Source organism: Ambystoma mexicanum, chromosome 1q, assembly GCF_040938575.1.
Source record: "Ambystoma mexicanum isolate Mex_15411 chromosome 1q, UKY_AmexF1_1, whole genome shotgun sequence".
Taxonomy (NCBI): Eukaryota; Metazoa; Chordata; class Amphibia; order Caudata; family Ambystomatidae; genus Ambystoma; species Ambystoma mexicanum.
In genome coordinates this window covers 509978172-509994258 of record NC_090922.1, presented here as the reverse complement: position 1 = coordinate 509994258, position 16087 = coordinate 509978172, and the positions used below count along the sequence as shown (strand labels likewise).

Sequence of the window (16087 nt, the reverse complement as noted above, 5' to 3'; positions counted from 1 at the left end):
CAATCCTAATCATTTTAGAAGGATACAAGTCTGGGTAAGCCCGACTAGGATTAACACGAGTGTGTGACAGAGTGCCCTCTGTGAGGGTGGAATTGCCTGAGCTTTTTATTCACTTTCATTATAAAATGATGCACGTCTATGGAAGTGAGATCTGCCAATCAGATCCCATTTTCAAAAGGCTCCATGCTGGAAAGTATAATGCAAACATGCCACTCTGTTGAACCTGTATACTGACACCGATCAGCAGCAGCCTTGTAGTTTGACAACATGACAGTTTCAGGGTGACATGTGCATCCCTCCTAGCAGCCCGATGGAACCCAAAGTTCCAGTAACCAGGGGCTGCTTTTTACCACGGGTACCTCTGATCCAACATTATGTAATTGTGTACTGAAAAGACGTGGCGGCAGATTAAATACTACAAATAAGCCATGCCTAGTTTTGACATGGCGGTCGCTCGAGATGAGCCAGCAATGCTGTGTCATCCTACACGATGACACAGCATTGCTGGCTCATCTCGAGCTGACTTTACGGTCTCAATGCATGTGATTCATTGGGAACAACCAACTCAAAAAGTTTCGAGTCAGACTCGACCCAGTGTAAAGCTCCTAGAAGTCTCTCGATGTTGTTGAGCCTGAAGAACATTCGAAAAAAGTTATTTGAAGTTGTGCTGTCCCATTGGCCTGCCCCATAAGGCCCTACTGACTAGTAATGCCCTATTCTGCACCTTTTTAAAAGACATGCTCAGTGAAGATAATTTTGCAGATAAAACTATTACATGGGCACTGCCTTCGTCAGACCCAGAGTACCCCCCCCTTTCGTTACAAACCCTGCATTTCTGTGCTTTTTCTCACAGGGGCGGGTTTAGCTGTGTTTGATTAGTGTTTTTTGTATTTTTAGTTTAATTAATGACTCTTATTACAGAATCTTGATTGGACATTCTTTTACTTTGGCACCACGGTACTAGTCTTGTTTCGGATGCTTACTAGCTGGCTCACACCCCCTTGGAGAGTGTAGCCTGCCCTCGGCCAGTGCTACCTTAAAGTGGTTAAAGTGGTGTACCATTCATGTTATCAAAAACCCCTACAAAAGAGACCCCAGGGAGGTCTGCACTCGGGTACCCTGGTACTGATATCAACAACGAAGAAAGTATCAAACCGTGTGCACCAGGAAGTACTAATGCTATGTCAAAAGTGCATCCGCAAAGTACAAGACATATACCACGTACAAGGGAATGTCAAAGAATCCGTGTACCTTCTCAAAAAACCTGAAATTCATCAATACGGCAACTCCAACCTATCATGTAAACAAAGCTTGTCTTGTGTTAACACCCTCCCTATGTTAGATACATACAATGCAAATACAATAATATCAACGATCTTCTAATAAATAGCACCCTCACAATAATTCACTTCATCCACTCACATTCGTTCATAAGTGCAAACATTTCATTTAATTTCATATAGCCATGTAATATCAGGAGCACAACTCTATCCTCTTGGCGACACCCTGTTCTCATCGTCATTCACCAATAAGGATCATCACCTTATTCTATACCTTTTAAAACATGCACACACACAATAATAATTCCAATGTCAGCCTGCCCAACATGTTCAGGTCCTGATTGGCTGGATGAGAAATCACAGGAACTTCTTCAGGGGCTTGCATGTTCAATCTAGTACACAAATGGGTGAGAACTTGCTTACAATTCTTAAAACCTTCCGATACCATCAATGTTTAGTGTCAGGTCTGTAACTCGGTTACAGTAGTCGCTTCACAATCAGCAGCAGCACTTCTTCTCTTGCGACAGTCACTTGTCAGATCTTTCACAACACACTCTGTAAACAAACAATGACATCCATTTGTACATGTTATGCCTATTTCACCTTTATGATTGGGATCATTGCTGATTTAGTGGTAGTGTTCACCTGACCAGGGGTTTTCACCACTACTACTGATTGTTGTGCTCCTGCAGAGCATTAATCATTTAACCAAAATGTGGCTCTCTGTTTACACACAGAATTCTGTAGTTGATGCCTTGACCTGCTGAACTATCTTGTCAACCTATTGTTTTAATTTCACTAACTATATTATGTTAGCTTTAAAACTCTTTACAAAAGGGAATTACAAACCTTTGTATAAAAAGAGTTTCGAAAGCAAGACAAGATTTTGTTAACAACTTCCTTTCTCGCATTCTTCTTTTTTATCCTTGTCCTGTTAGGTGTACCTTTTTTCTTCTATTCCCTTTTCTCGCTGCTTTCTTGTTCTCTACATTTCTTTTCCAATTTCTTTTTCTGTCCTATTTCTCTACGTGTGGCATGCCTACTTCTCTTGTTCATTCGTTTTGCATATTGTATGTTTTATGTACATTTTATTAAGAAGGTCAATCTATTAGACATTGTCTATTTTGTGTTTCTAGTTTCCTCTCCTCTCTCATTTTTACTTCTTGGTGTTTCTTTTGACTGCTTATAATGACCAGGTTCTCCTGTCATCCCAGACTACAGTTGTTCATGTCTCCCCTATGATAGGCGTGGTCTTTCTTCCACATTCTTTTGTTTTCCTTTTGTTCCTCTTTTCTCCAGTAGAACCTGAAATCCAACATGTACCCCGTCCAAATTCATGTTGTATTTCTGCTGGTGAGGTACAACCCACCACAGCATCTGTACCAGCGCATGTCTGCATCAGTTCTACGTAAACCTTCCAACGTAATGCTCACCGATTCGTCTAATTAAATTAACATTATTGGCTTAGCGGATGTCTTAATTAGCAGGGCTTTTACTGGCACATTAGCAGCCCAAGAGAGCGTAGCGCTGGTGCCATTTTGCTTTGCTGAAAGCCATTTTGGTGGGTGCAGACTCCTTCCCGGTGCACCACTCGTGCGCAGTGCCTGGTGCATTCCTGCAGAAGAGTGAAACTAGCACTGATCAAGCGAATTCGTTCTGACTATGTTTTATAGTAAACAGTTTGTCTGCTAAGTCTGAAGCTGTGTTTTGTGTATTGCTTCTGTCACAGATGGCACAGAAAACACTCCTCAGTGTTGAGGATAGTTCAAGGGTTTTTATTTTCGTTTGAGGGACCTTAGGTCTGCCCCTGAACCTCCTCCCTAACCCAGGCGTATGCAACCCCTGGTTAGATCTAGAGAAGGGTGGCTCCTACAATCTACAACATTGTCTTCTATATTTAGCCTCCATACAAGCCGGCCATCTAAACTCCCTCATGAACTCCCTAACTGTTCCGAATCTAGCAATACGTTAGTGTTCTAAAGGGAGATTGACTAGTGCCTTGCACTTACTCATGAATTCAGGCCAGATCAATTTCGCCGTCTCACTATTTCTCCACTACTCTTTCTGTCACTTCCCTCAACTTACTACTCCCCCTTAGTCTCAGCCCCTCTGATGTTTCACTCATCCCACTCCTCGCCTTCACCCGTTGATGTACAAACTCCTCCCAATTCATTTCCCTACTCCCAGTGCTTTGAATGGAAATAAAGTGCAGGTACTCACCAAGCTATAAAGCCAGACATTCCAGCGCAACGATTTTGGCACCTGGCGTTTTGGCCCGGCACTTTGGGCACTGGTACTTTTGAGGCACACCCTATTGTTTGCAGGCACCAGTGAGGTTAAATGATGTACCAAGGAGCACACACTTTGGTAAAGCAGTGTATCTAAGATTCCTACACACACACTTCCAGTTTGTTGTTATGCATTGTGTTAAGAAAGTTTGAATATCCATATAAAATTAGACTTTCTTTTTTGCGTATCAAACTAGCAGATATCATAGCTGTAAACTAAGCTTTAAAAGGGGCGTTTTATTATTGCTCACTTTTATTGGCTAATAAGAAATTCGGTAGGTAACCGGAGCTGTGTGCAGGTTTCCAGTCGAAAACGTTCCATCACAACTCCAATTACTTAAATATTTACATATTAGAACAGGCACTGCTAATAACAAAGAAACATCTTTAAATAGTAACTTTCCATGCTTTCCAAATCAATCTCTGCTCCATCAAAGACACCAATGGTCACAAGTGAAGCCCACTTAGTGAAACTGTGTGTCCACGTCTCGTGTGCTGAGAGCACAGCAGCTGCATGTTTGTCTCTCCTTTTGTTCTGCAGGGTGGGCCCTGAATGAAACATTACTGGGGCACTGTAGGGGGTGGAAAGAGGAGGGAAAGGGCACTGTTTTCCCCAGCAAAAGCTTAGTCCTTTCAGTTGCAATAAAGTGAAATGAAAAGCTTTCATTTTCACTGCGCAACATAGTTGAGTACCGGTACTCTCTTTCAGGCATTGGGAAGTGCAGGTACTAAAATGCTCAAAAATAAGAAGTGCTGAGGGCCGGGTAAGGACCGGCCCATTTAAAGCACTGCCTACTCCCCTTCTCTAGTTACAACTCTCCTCCTCCTCCCACTACTACACTCCAATTCCCACAACTATGCTCCTCCGCCTAGTACTAGACACCTCCTCCCACTACTACACTCCTCCCACACCACTACTTAACCATCCTCCTTTCACTCTGTACCAGCCTCCTCCCACGCGCAGCTTAGACTACCTTTTCGTCACATGTACACTTACACTGCAGAACCGCTATCACTCCGTAACCAACGCCGCAATTTCGCGAATAATCTCCTCCACAATCTGCTGCTCTGACCTTCATCCTGATGGTCTCTTGGTTGTCCTCCACCACTGACCACACCTGGTACAACCACAACTTCCAGCTTCCTGACTTCCTTTAAATATCCCTCCCTTTCTAGGGATTGGTCCTCTTTCCCTATCAACCAGTTCTGCTCTCCCCAATCTGTAATGTGTATGTGTGTTACTGAGATGCAGGCATCAGACATGTGTCTTCATGATAGTTGTATCAAGAGCCATTTTATAACTTTGTTTATGAGCCTGGTTTTTGATGCAGTCCCAGCAGTTGCAATGCAGGAGCAAAGATCAAGTTAGGAATTATCAGAGTATATAGTATTCAGATGCGGTGATCCTTATGTAGTCCCAATGTCTATTTAACTATGTAGGTCCTAACATGTATTTCTTTCTTTCTTTTTGCATTTGTTAAGCTCACAAAACCAAACCCTGAAGGAGGTTGGGTGGGCAAACCTCATGCAGGCTCATCTATTTTAATCAGCAATGCCTTGGATGTCTCAACCAAAGTAGTGGCTGAATTAGAGGACCTCCTTGTTATTGAATTAGCGACACCAGCAGGTACGAAGGAGGCATATTTGATGATTTCCTTATATTGGTATCCCGCTAGGAAACCTCTTGACTCAATGTTCACTCAACTTGATTTAATCTTTGAAACCATGTTACTGCACAACCCCGACTATAGAATTCTCATAGGCGGGACTTCAATGTGTGCTGTAACTGTCCAAACCTATCTCAAGGTAACCGGATAACTCCAGCAAGTCACTCTCTAACAATTGCTTGAGGACTTAGATGGGTGGAATTTCTGGCATCATGGGACATTCAGTTCTTAGCCCATGAGTCTACTGCACTTCCTTATACATGGCATAGTGTATCTAAAACTTTGTGCATTGATTTCTTTGCAGCATCTACCAACTTGATTGCACTTTGCACCCCAATAACAACAAACAATCCAGGGTTGGGCGATCATATAATTATCCACACGTCTATTGATCATCCATGTCCGTTACTATATACGGCACCCAGCTTACAACATGTTACCACAGACCACTCCAATGTATCACTTCGATGGAACCCTTATTTAAGTAATAAATTGGGTAATCTCATTTCCAAGTAGCTTATGTTATCTAACGGTACCCTCTTAATTTGTGTATCTCAACGAAAAGAAGAAATGAACAACTCAATCATCCAAAATGTTTTGACTAAACTCATTGAAGCTGAGCCTGCAATGAGAACCAAGCAGGCTCACTATTCCAATTCAGCAGTGAGAGATTTAAAAATAGTTTGAAACCGATCGCTTCAAGAGCTCAAGGCACTTAATCTTCCACTTACTACTTATCTACAAAAGAGAAAAACCATCTGTAATACTTACAGGAATAGATGTCGCCTCATTATTAAACAATAGCATATGAGGGAAAACCAAAAACTCTTAACTAATCTATGTCGAAATAATAGAAGATTGGTCTGGGCATCACTCAGTAAAATATTGTCTCCTCGGGAAGTCTGTCTTTTTACTTCGATTTCTGCAGCAAAATGGTCCGAATTCTTCACAGATAAATACAAACTACCTGACAAATTTAAAGCAGTAATGGTAAACCTCGACTTGCACGCGAAGAACAATGCTAGCCCTTGGTCCATCAAAGACGTGCAATGGGCAATCTCAAAAATGAACCCTTCTAGAACGCCAGGTTCGGGTGGTATTCTGGCCTGTGTGATAAAACAGGCCCCTCAGTTGTGGGCATACATTCTAAAGATCAAATTTGACAATATTTACTCCTTGAACAGAATCCCCAAATCATGGCTTTCCGCTATAATTGTTCCCATATTCAAAAAAGGAAGTCCTGCTGATCCAAGCAACTATAGTGCTATTGCTCTTTTAGATGCACCAGTAGAAGTTTTTTCATTCTTAATTCTGAAGGAAATTGTCCAACACATGAAAATTCATCCTACTCTATCACGCTATCAGGTCGGATTTAGGTGACAGGTGGGAATGGCACTGAACGCCACTGTCCTGGCACACATTTTAGCCAAGAGCAAGGTGAGCAACACAGCACTAGTGTACCTGGTGGCGCTCAACTTATCTGCTGCATTCGACTGTGTGATACGGAAAATGCTTTGGAAAAAAAAGCCACAAGCCGGATTTTCTGATTTACTGATATCCTTACTATCTAAATTACATGAGCACACCACCTACTTGATTAGGGTAAATCAGAATGGGGCTCTAACTTTGCCAATTTCCACCTGCGTTGGAGTGAAACAAGGCTGCAACCTCGCTGCAGTACTGTTCAATCTCTATTTGAGTGATATCGATAAGCTATGGTTGAAGGACGACACATTCCCAGTGCGACTTGTTAGTCTGCAAATTCATTTGTTTGACCATACCCCGTTTGGTTTGCAGAAAAAAAACGAACTTTTTTTGCGAAATATGCCCAGACAATAATCTGTCTTCAAATGCCTCTAAATCAAGGATTATTGTATTTAATAACCTAAAGAAGAAAACAACTTCCTTTAAATGGATCATTGATGGCTCACGGATAGTTTGAGCACCATCGGTCACTTACTTGAATTATGAACTCTGTGACATGGCATCTAGCACGATGTGGAAAAAATCCTGTGATAGAAAAGCTAGGTCAGCCATCTCACAGACGAAGGTCATAAACCAGAAGTTATGTAAATTTTCTATGATGCCACTTATTGAGTTTTACTCCTTGAAGGTAGAGCCAACCATTGTATATGGATTAGAAATGTGTCTAATAAATCTAGATACTATGCTTGACCACCTACAATAAATAATTTGGAAAAAGACACTTACGCAACCCAGTCCTTTTACATGAACTAGGACTAATTTATTTGTCGATGAGATACAAATGGCGCCAACTGAACAACTTTAACAAAATGCTATCACCACCTAGAAAATCCTTATATGAGGATATAGCTAAGAACATTAAAACAGAATGTACATTCGATAACGACTTTCTTCAATAACATGAGCAAGTTGCTTGAATTGATTAACACCACTTCAAGCGACATGTGTCTAAGACCCTCGTTTGTTAAAAAAAAAGCTATATGAATATGAATGGTGCACAATAATTGAAAGAATTGGGAAATCCAAGCTATACACAGAACTAGCAAGATTCATAACCAAAGGAATGCCACACCAAGCCGACATCATGCGCTTCCTCTGTGAGAGCGCCCGCAATTTATATCTCTGTTTTAAATTAAACCAGTTTCATACAAATGAACAGATTAAACATTGGTTCCCTGCACCTCAAGTAGCCCCACTTGACGCATGCCGTTTCTGTAAGATTAGTTCTCAAAAAGAAACCTTGAAGCACTTAGTAATTTGTTGTGACTATTTCAAACTCCACAGAAACAAACGCTTTGACCAGGCTAATCTTGGCCAAACAGCGTTCGCAAGGGAATGGTTATGGGCGAGGTGCATGTGGGGGACGAGCATTTCTTGTGTGCTATCTTTGACTCGTTATTTGACGATTATTAACAACAAACTTATATTGAAAATGAACTCAGTGTAAATTAATACTATTTTCCCAATTATATTCTCTAAATTATCTGCAAATTTGGAACCTGTTGGTTATTACTTGGAAGTATGCCATACTATTTAACAATTCCAGACGGAAGAGCTAGCCAGTAGTTGGCAGTCACCTGAGTAGAAAAATTGGTACTTGGTGCCTTCTCCTACTATCTCCAGTAACTTCTTTAATGTTGTGGCCAAGGGTAGAAGTCACAAAAAAGATGCTATCGACCTAACAATGATACTGACCACTGCATATCAAATGTAATATGATATGGGACAAAACAACAGGAGTGCTAAATTAGTGAAATGAATTAGTGATGATAGTCCTATAAAGTATACACCTTACATAGTAACGCCCTAAATGGAGTTTTACGGTCCTTTTGATGAATGGTGACATTTTTAGTTTCAATCCTCCAGGGACAGAGGTGTAAGTTAAAGAATCTTGGGGACTAGAGTAGGCTATGTGTGTGTGGATTTAGCGGCTGATGCACAGTACATTTTTTCTCTCTTATTGGCAACACAACTTATCTTGGAAAGATAATGTAAACTGACAAATACATTGCGAGTTGAATAAGCTGCCCACAATGAATTGATTTGGAATGTGTCTAAAGAAATTTGTGTTATACTTTAAATTTAAATAAATATATTTACTCATTGTAAAATGTACGTTATACTACTTACAAACTTGTATGCTTTTAGAATTTTAACTGTTTGAGCTATTATGTAACACATTTAATGAATCATGCTGTAACCATATGTGAAAGATTGTTGTAAAAGTTTGTAATCAAACTACATACAACTAATAATAAAAAATAAAAAAAATAAAAAAACCTGGGGCATTAAGGCGCTTGTACAATCAGGTACATTTAGCTTGAGGGATGTTCCATTGAGAGGCAGCCACTGAATGGAAGCTTGCCCCTCCCTCCACATTTTGCTCGCTTTGACTTGGGCACAATGAGTCTGTGAGTGTATGCCCGTCTGACCGGCCTGTCGGATTGGGCTTTCACAAAGCTTTGTGTTAGGTACGGTAGAGCAGAGGTAGATAAGCAATGGTGCCTGATCGATAAAGTTTTAAAGATGATTCTTTCCTTGACCGGCAGCCACGGTGCACTTCTTCTTCCCTCTGAAATGTGCTCTCTTTTAGGGATGTTAAGAGTCGCTCTGATGGCATTGTTTTGTATCACTGGAGGTTTGTGGATGTTTTGTGAGGAGGTTCCCACAAAGAGGGCCTTGCAGAAGTCAATCCTGGCTCCGATGGTAGCCCTAGCAATGACGAGGCAGATGACTGGTGCTAGGAATGATCTGGCCACATTGAGGAGTTTTGTAGTATAGGCGGCCGAGGCAGTGATGGCGTTAACCTGGCGTGTCAGGAAGATCGAGGAGTCAAGATAAACACCAAGGGTTTTCTCTGTGGAAGAGACCGGTATAGGGAAACCATCTATGCTGAAATTTAAGTATTGGGGGCCAAGGTTCTTGAGCACTGTGGGAGGCCCAATCAGTAGGATCACAGTCTTCTCATCATTTAGGCAGAGGCCGTTGACTGCCATCTGCGCTTGGATCGCTAGGTAGATTCTGTTTAGGGCAAGAGAGTCTTCTGTGTGGTTACCAGTGAGGGGTAGCAGGATTTGCTTCTCATTGGCATATTTGGTGTAGGAGATGCCGATGGTGTCCAGGAGATCACAGGGGGGCTTAGTGAAGATGTTGTAGAGGGTCAGGGAAACACAGGAGCCTTGGGGCATTCCACAGGTGATGGGGGAGGGGTGTGCAGGCATCCTCAGAACATAAGTTCATAGTTTTGACATCTAGGAACGAGGCTACCCAGACTGTGGCCTTGGGGGAGACGTTGGCCGCAGAGGTGAAGTAGTGGCAGGGGATTTGGTGGTCGACCAGGTCGAAGGCGGATGAGAGGTCTAGTACGAGGAGGAGGGCAGGCTTGCCTGCATCTCTGAATGAGTCAAGTTGTTGTTTTAGGTCCAAGAAGGCAGATTCAGTTCCATGTCCTGGTCAGAATCCAGATTGGCGCAGAGCAAGGATTTGGTTGGCTTCCAGGTGGCGCTGGATTTGAATATTTGGGGCCCTATCTAAGATCTTTAGGAGAAATGGGACATTGTAATGGGGTGGTAGTTACTAGCTATAACCTGGTCAACAGTGGGTTTCTTTAGGAGGGAGAGGATCCATGCTGGACTATACTCGCTGAGGGTGAGGCATTGATGAAAGCCTCTATTAATGGGATGAGGGCTGCGGCGCAGACTTTGATGATGGGGGCAGAGGAGCTGTCTCCTTTGCATCTGGATGGCTTGAGGATTTTGAGAATGGCTTCAACTTCTGATTCTGAGACCGAGTGGAAGTGGAATGGAGGTGGTTTGAGGGGGGCTTGGTGGGGAGGGGTAGGTAAAGGAGTTTTTATTAGTGCTTGTTTTAAGATTAATTTTTCTTGTAGTGTAGCTATTATCAAGAGCAGAGCGTTCTGAACATTCACACACCAGGATTAATCCTTGATGATGCCTGATGGGGTATGGTTGGGGCTTCCGGTTCCTTAAGGATTGTGAATAGCTCCTTTGTATTGGGGTTTGCATTGGTGATTCTGTTGTTGTATGAGGCTGCTTTAGCCTGTATGATGGCTAGTTTGTAGAACTTAGCAGCAGCTTTGAATAGAGTTTTGTAGGCATCTGTTTGCGATATCTTTCTCCAGGAGGTTTCTGCCTAGTGTTTCTTGGCTCTTAGATCTGTGAGACCATGTGTGAACTATGGGTTGGCATGGGAGAGGGCTTTGGCCTTGTGAGAGGTTAGGGGGGGCAACGGTGTCCACTGCTGATGCCAAAGTCTTAAGGTATATCGCTGCTAGTGCCTCTGGGTTGTCAGAGATGTGAGATATGAGGGCAGGTTGGAGATCAGAGAGGAGTGTGTAAATACTGGCTTGTGTGATTTTACAGGAACTCCTGGTTCAGGTAGGAGGCATGGGGGTGTTGACGTGTAGTGTGTTTTGTGGCTGCGGGTTGGTAAAGGTCACTATAAAGTAGTTCGCCACGGGCATGGGGAGATAGCCTGGATGTCCACTTTGCAGTTGAGGTCCTCAACCCAGTCGAGGGTGTGGCCCTTAATCTGGGTGGGGAGCTTATGCAGTGTGTGAAGCCTAGGTCTTTTAGTGCATTATCTAGTGATTGGCGTTGCCATCTGTGGGGTCCTTTAGGCCCACAGTGAGATCCCCTAGGAGGAGGATTTTAGTCGTGGGCTTGAGGGTGTGTAGGAGGTCATGGCACACAAAAGAACTCTGTGTGCTGGCAAAGGGAACTTTGGTGGAGGTGCTTTTGGATGTCAGTTGGTATGTGGTTGTGGTGGGTTTGCAGCGTGTCTGCGTGGGCGGGAGAAGTGATAAGGTGTTTTAGAGGTAGGGGTTGCAGTACGGGTGGTAAGCTCCTTGGCCACAGAAGCTTCTTCGTCGCACATAGATCTGGGAGGGGGCTATTAAATCTTAAATGCTGGGTTGGTGGAAGTCTTTTCCAGTTCTAGCAGGGGATATCTCCTTGTGCACAGATCAGCCGTGTGGCCTTACCTTTGAAGCTCCCCCTAAAAAGTGCTTCTGATAGTGACTGATGCCCTCGCTCATCTTGGATTAGCGCTGATGACTTTAATGTGATCTCTAAGCAAAGGAAGTGAGGTCATAGTGTGGGTACAATTTTTGGAGCAACCCTCCCAATTTAGTCCTGGGAATAGTGGTGTAGGAACTGGCTGGAGATGTGCCTGCCTGACTGGGCAAGCGTTGCTAAGAACTCTCTTGAGGTTGTGTGGCAGAACCATGAGCAAGAGGATCCAGGACAAGTCAGCAGTGCGTAGAAGACTCAGGACCAGAGTGGGTGCTTCGAGTGAAGTATCAGGACCGGATAGGAAGAGAGGGTCTTTTGCTGTCCTCTTAAAAGGGGTTCCATGTTCTTTCATTGTCTGCAGTTACAACGCCAGGCATTAGAACGTGTACATTCTAACTAAAAAACGTTCATCAAATTTTGTTATTTAAATGTTGTTTCGGGGGGGATGTTACACCCCCAACCCCTTCTCCCCCACCCATCTTTACCTATTCCCTACCCCTTATCTTCCCTTTCCCACCCCCACAATAAATTTGATGAACGTTTTCGTTATAATACACACTTTGAAATGCCTGGCGTTACATTTGCGTGCGATGAAAGGATAGCGTTCCTTAAAAGGCTTTCGGTGGTGACTTCATTTAGCAGCTATTGGATATTTCCCCGGCATTCCACAGAAGAGCTATGTGCTAGACATGCTCTAAGTGTTTTATGATCAGTTTGCTCTATGGAAGATGCTTACCTTTGTGGAATTTGCCACGAGAAGAGAGATGCTCAGTATCTTCGTACATACAGTGGGGAGGTTTTGCCTGCCTTATTGGACACCAGTGACCTGGTCCATATCCTAGAGGTCCAGAAGGCTACATGACTAGATTCTCTGGGAGTGGTAGCCAGAAGTGTGGCCTGGATAGAGTGAGATGTGGATGGAGCTGTTATTAGGGCTTTGATGTAAATGTTGGCTTTAACACATTTCGTAGAAGAACTTCCCGGTACTACTTCATTATTGTGAGGGATTTGACCATCCGCACTGGAAGAGGGCGCTCGTCAGAGCTTTTTTTGTTTGTTTAAAAGAATGAATTATGGGAGATCAACCTCTGAATTTATGTGGGGCCATTCCCGCACATATTGTCCATGCTCACCGCATAGCAGACAATAACTAATGTACTCTGGGAAGACACAGTTTACCAGCACCGCCCTCACTTGTCATGTGTATCTGACACCTGACAGCTGCGGGTACATCAAAAGCCTTTGCCCACGGGCAGCCTGATTGGAATTTCAAGGCCCCATGGATTTGCATCTCCATTGTCAAACCTTGCAGGTGGCGGCGAATACAGAAGAATGTTAATCAGCAGACCTCAGGGAAGGCCTAGGTGCAGGAATGACAATGGAGACCAGACGCCAACACCTCTTTGTAATGCAATGTGTCTACTTGGTACTAACATCCCTCCTTGGTATGAATGTGCAGTGAATGTCCTGTCTGGAACTGCTCCTTTCAGAACAGGGAAGTATGTGAATTGTAGGAGACGAAAGCCATGTTGTGATCAAGCGCCGCACAGGGCTCAGTTAATTAGGGAGACACTTTTATGTACAGCAGACAGGAAGATGGGTGGGACTTAGAAGTATATGTTGTCATCCTTCCCCTGCCTGTTGCCAAGCGCCCTGGTTTTGACCTGAAGCATCACTGAAGATTGTTGGTGGAGACCCAGGATTGGCTCACTGAAATTAGGCTTGGCCTACACCAATCCTTGGGCCCCGTTTGACTTTAAAAGAGGGCTGATCCCCTAACTGATCATGTCATCTTTAGACTTTGCAAGGAGTAAGAAGAAGGACTCATTTGGACCTGAGCTGAAGGTACAGTCTACCTTACATCTTCCGCCAGTGAAGGAAGGCCAGGAGTTCCAAGAGGGAAGCAAGATGACTCCCCTAAACATCCCCCGGGGAACAGAGGGAGTTACCGGACTCTTAGGTCCCATTCAGCAGCTTCACTTCAGAACCAATACCCAGCCACCACACAACATGCCCTGCTAGGATCTGACAGCAAGCTTCCTATGTGGGAAGTGCCAGAGGGTCTCTGGACAAAGGACAAGGCCGTTGCCTGCTAACACCCTACTGAGCTTTGGGCCATCCGTCTTGAAAGGACACAAGCCCTGCGAAAAAGCTAAGAATAGTGTCGGACAAGCCTCATCTAACATCCATCTTTTTAAGGACAATTTTGAGACAGTTGAGCCCTCGAACCGCATCCGGCTGCATCACTGACTGTTGTCATGCCGCAGCCACCAGAGCCATCCGAGACGCCTCGACGAGCATTTCAGATCCACCAACCAGCACAGATACAATGATTTTTGGCCCCAAGCCGACTCACCGGACTGCCTGCAGGTGTTCGTCCAGCCTCTCTCGCTGAACTTCCTGTCGCCTAGTACAGGCAGCTTTCTCTTGTCACTAACTCTGTCTCACTGGCTGCAAAGCACCCTTGAACCAACTCAACACTGTCGAGCACCAATAACTTCTTCAGCACCAGGTACATTATGGTTCTTTCCCCCTGGTCCTTCTCCGAAGGCCCCTAGAGATAGTTACGACCCTTTGCCCCTTTGGTGTTGAAACCAAATAACCTTAAACAGTTTGACTGATTGCTTTACCAACTACCCTCCTGTCAGTTTCCAGAGTGCATCCCTTTCCTTTGTGAAACTGTCTGTCCTCTGTGTAAGTTGTTATTTTTATACAACCTTGACTGGACAGTGCCTTTTATCATTGGATAATACATGTATTTTCGCTGTGTTGAAACTAACCAACGATTGATGACCTTGCAGAGATAAGCCAGTTGTTCCGTCCACATTACCAAAATTGGACATGGAGGTCTTATAATTCACTTGTATTCCCATCTGTTCAGATCCCGTCTGGTGTACTAGAGGTGTGGGGTTGATTGAAGGTTTAGAACCCTATATTCATCCCTGGACAACTGGTGCCACGGAAGTTGATTCGTCACAATTATATACACTTTACTTTCCTATATGTGTATTATTTTTTGATAGAAGGTTTTATTTGCTGAAAAAAAATGAAAAAATAGAGTGTACATTTCATAGAAATCGTATAGGCATGTGGCTAACAGGCTTCTTGTTACTTAAAATACCTAATAACCAGATAAGCATATATTTCCAGGTGATCAGATGTAAACCACCAACACACCTTGCAGGCACATAAGGACGATGTGTGATACACATGTGAAACAGTTATTCAGAGTATTGCAGCTAGTGGTAAATGTATTCTAAACCCAATTGGCCCTGAAAAGCTGCATCTTTTGGAGTGCAGAAGGATGATGCTTTCAGGTAATTGTAAACCAATGTCTTGGATAAGTTAGAGTTCGTCTTAGCAAAAGGAAAGGGTCTACTATAAAAGTCTGAATGCTCCTTGATTGAAGAACTTGTTGGCCCGCAGGTTAGACACTGGGTCAATACGGCTATAATAGAGGGGGGGCGGGAGGGCAGTAGAGCGAGTGCAAAATGAGTGACATCCCATCCGGCAACTTGCAAGTGGCGACCTCTGGCCCAGCTTCACGCGTCTCAAACATTAAGCAGTGTGGAGTTCGCCCACAGTTCCTATTCCCTTTTTTATTTTCATGCCCCATCACTGAGAAATGGTGTGTGGGGAGGGGTAGAGGGTGAGTACGGGACACTATTTTGCTGCAGATTTAATTTTGTTTTCAGAATCACCAGAGGACCTTTTGGATTAGCCTCAGACTGATGCGTTCTCCGCCCCGCTGTTCCTTATTCTTAACCCGCTAGCAAACAATATTTGATTCCTTTTGAAGGGCCTAATCCATCTTTCTCAGCGCCTTGGCAGATTATCTGCTGCTTAATCCGCCGTCTTGTCCCCGGCGTGCACATAATAAGGCTCCTACAATGGCAGCTCACACAGTGAGCCCTTCAAAGTACTTCCTTCGTGCCTCTGTCCCTTCACATGTGTAAAATGTATGCATGCGCTCCCTGCCTGGTCTTCACAGATCCTGTGTCTGTGGACAAGCTGCCGGTTCTTCACAGATCCTGTGCCTGTGGACACGCAGCGCTCCCACTGCCTGGTCTTCACAGATCCTGTGTCCTGCCTGGTCTTCACAGATCCTACGTCTGTGGACAAGCTGCCTGTTCTTCACAGATCCTGTGCCTGTGGACAAGCAGCGCTTCCTGCCTGGTTTTCACATCCTGTGTCTGTGGACAAGCAGCGCTTCCTGCCTGGTCTTCACAGATCCTGTGTCTGTGGAGAAGCAGCACTCCGTGCCTAGTCTTCACAGATCTTGTATCTGTGGACAAGCAGGGCTTCCTGCCTGGTCTTCACAGATCCTGTGTCTG

The 16087-nt window shown here is 44.0% G+C and overlaps 1 protein-coding gene across 2 annotated transcripts in view; it reads left to right on the top strand.

The window, feature by feature from the left end:
• CADM4 (cell adhesion molecule 4) overlaps positions 1 to 16087 on the top strand; it is a 1490292-nt gene that overhangs the window by 1205151 nt on the left and 269054 nt on the right. The window lies entirely within an intron of this gene.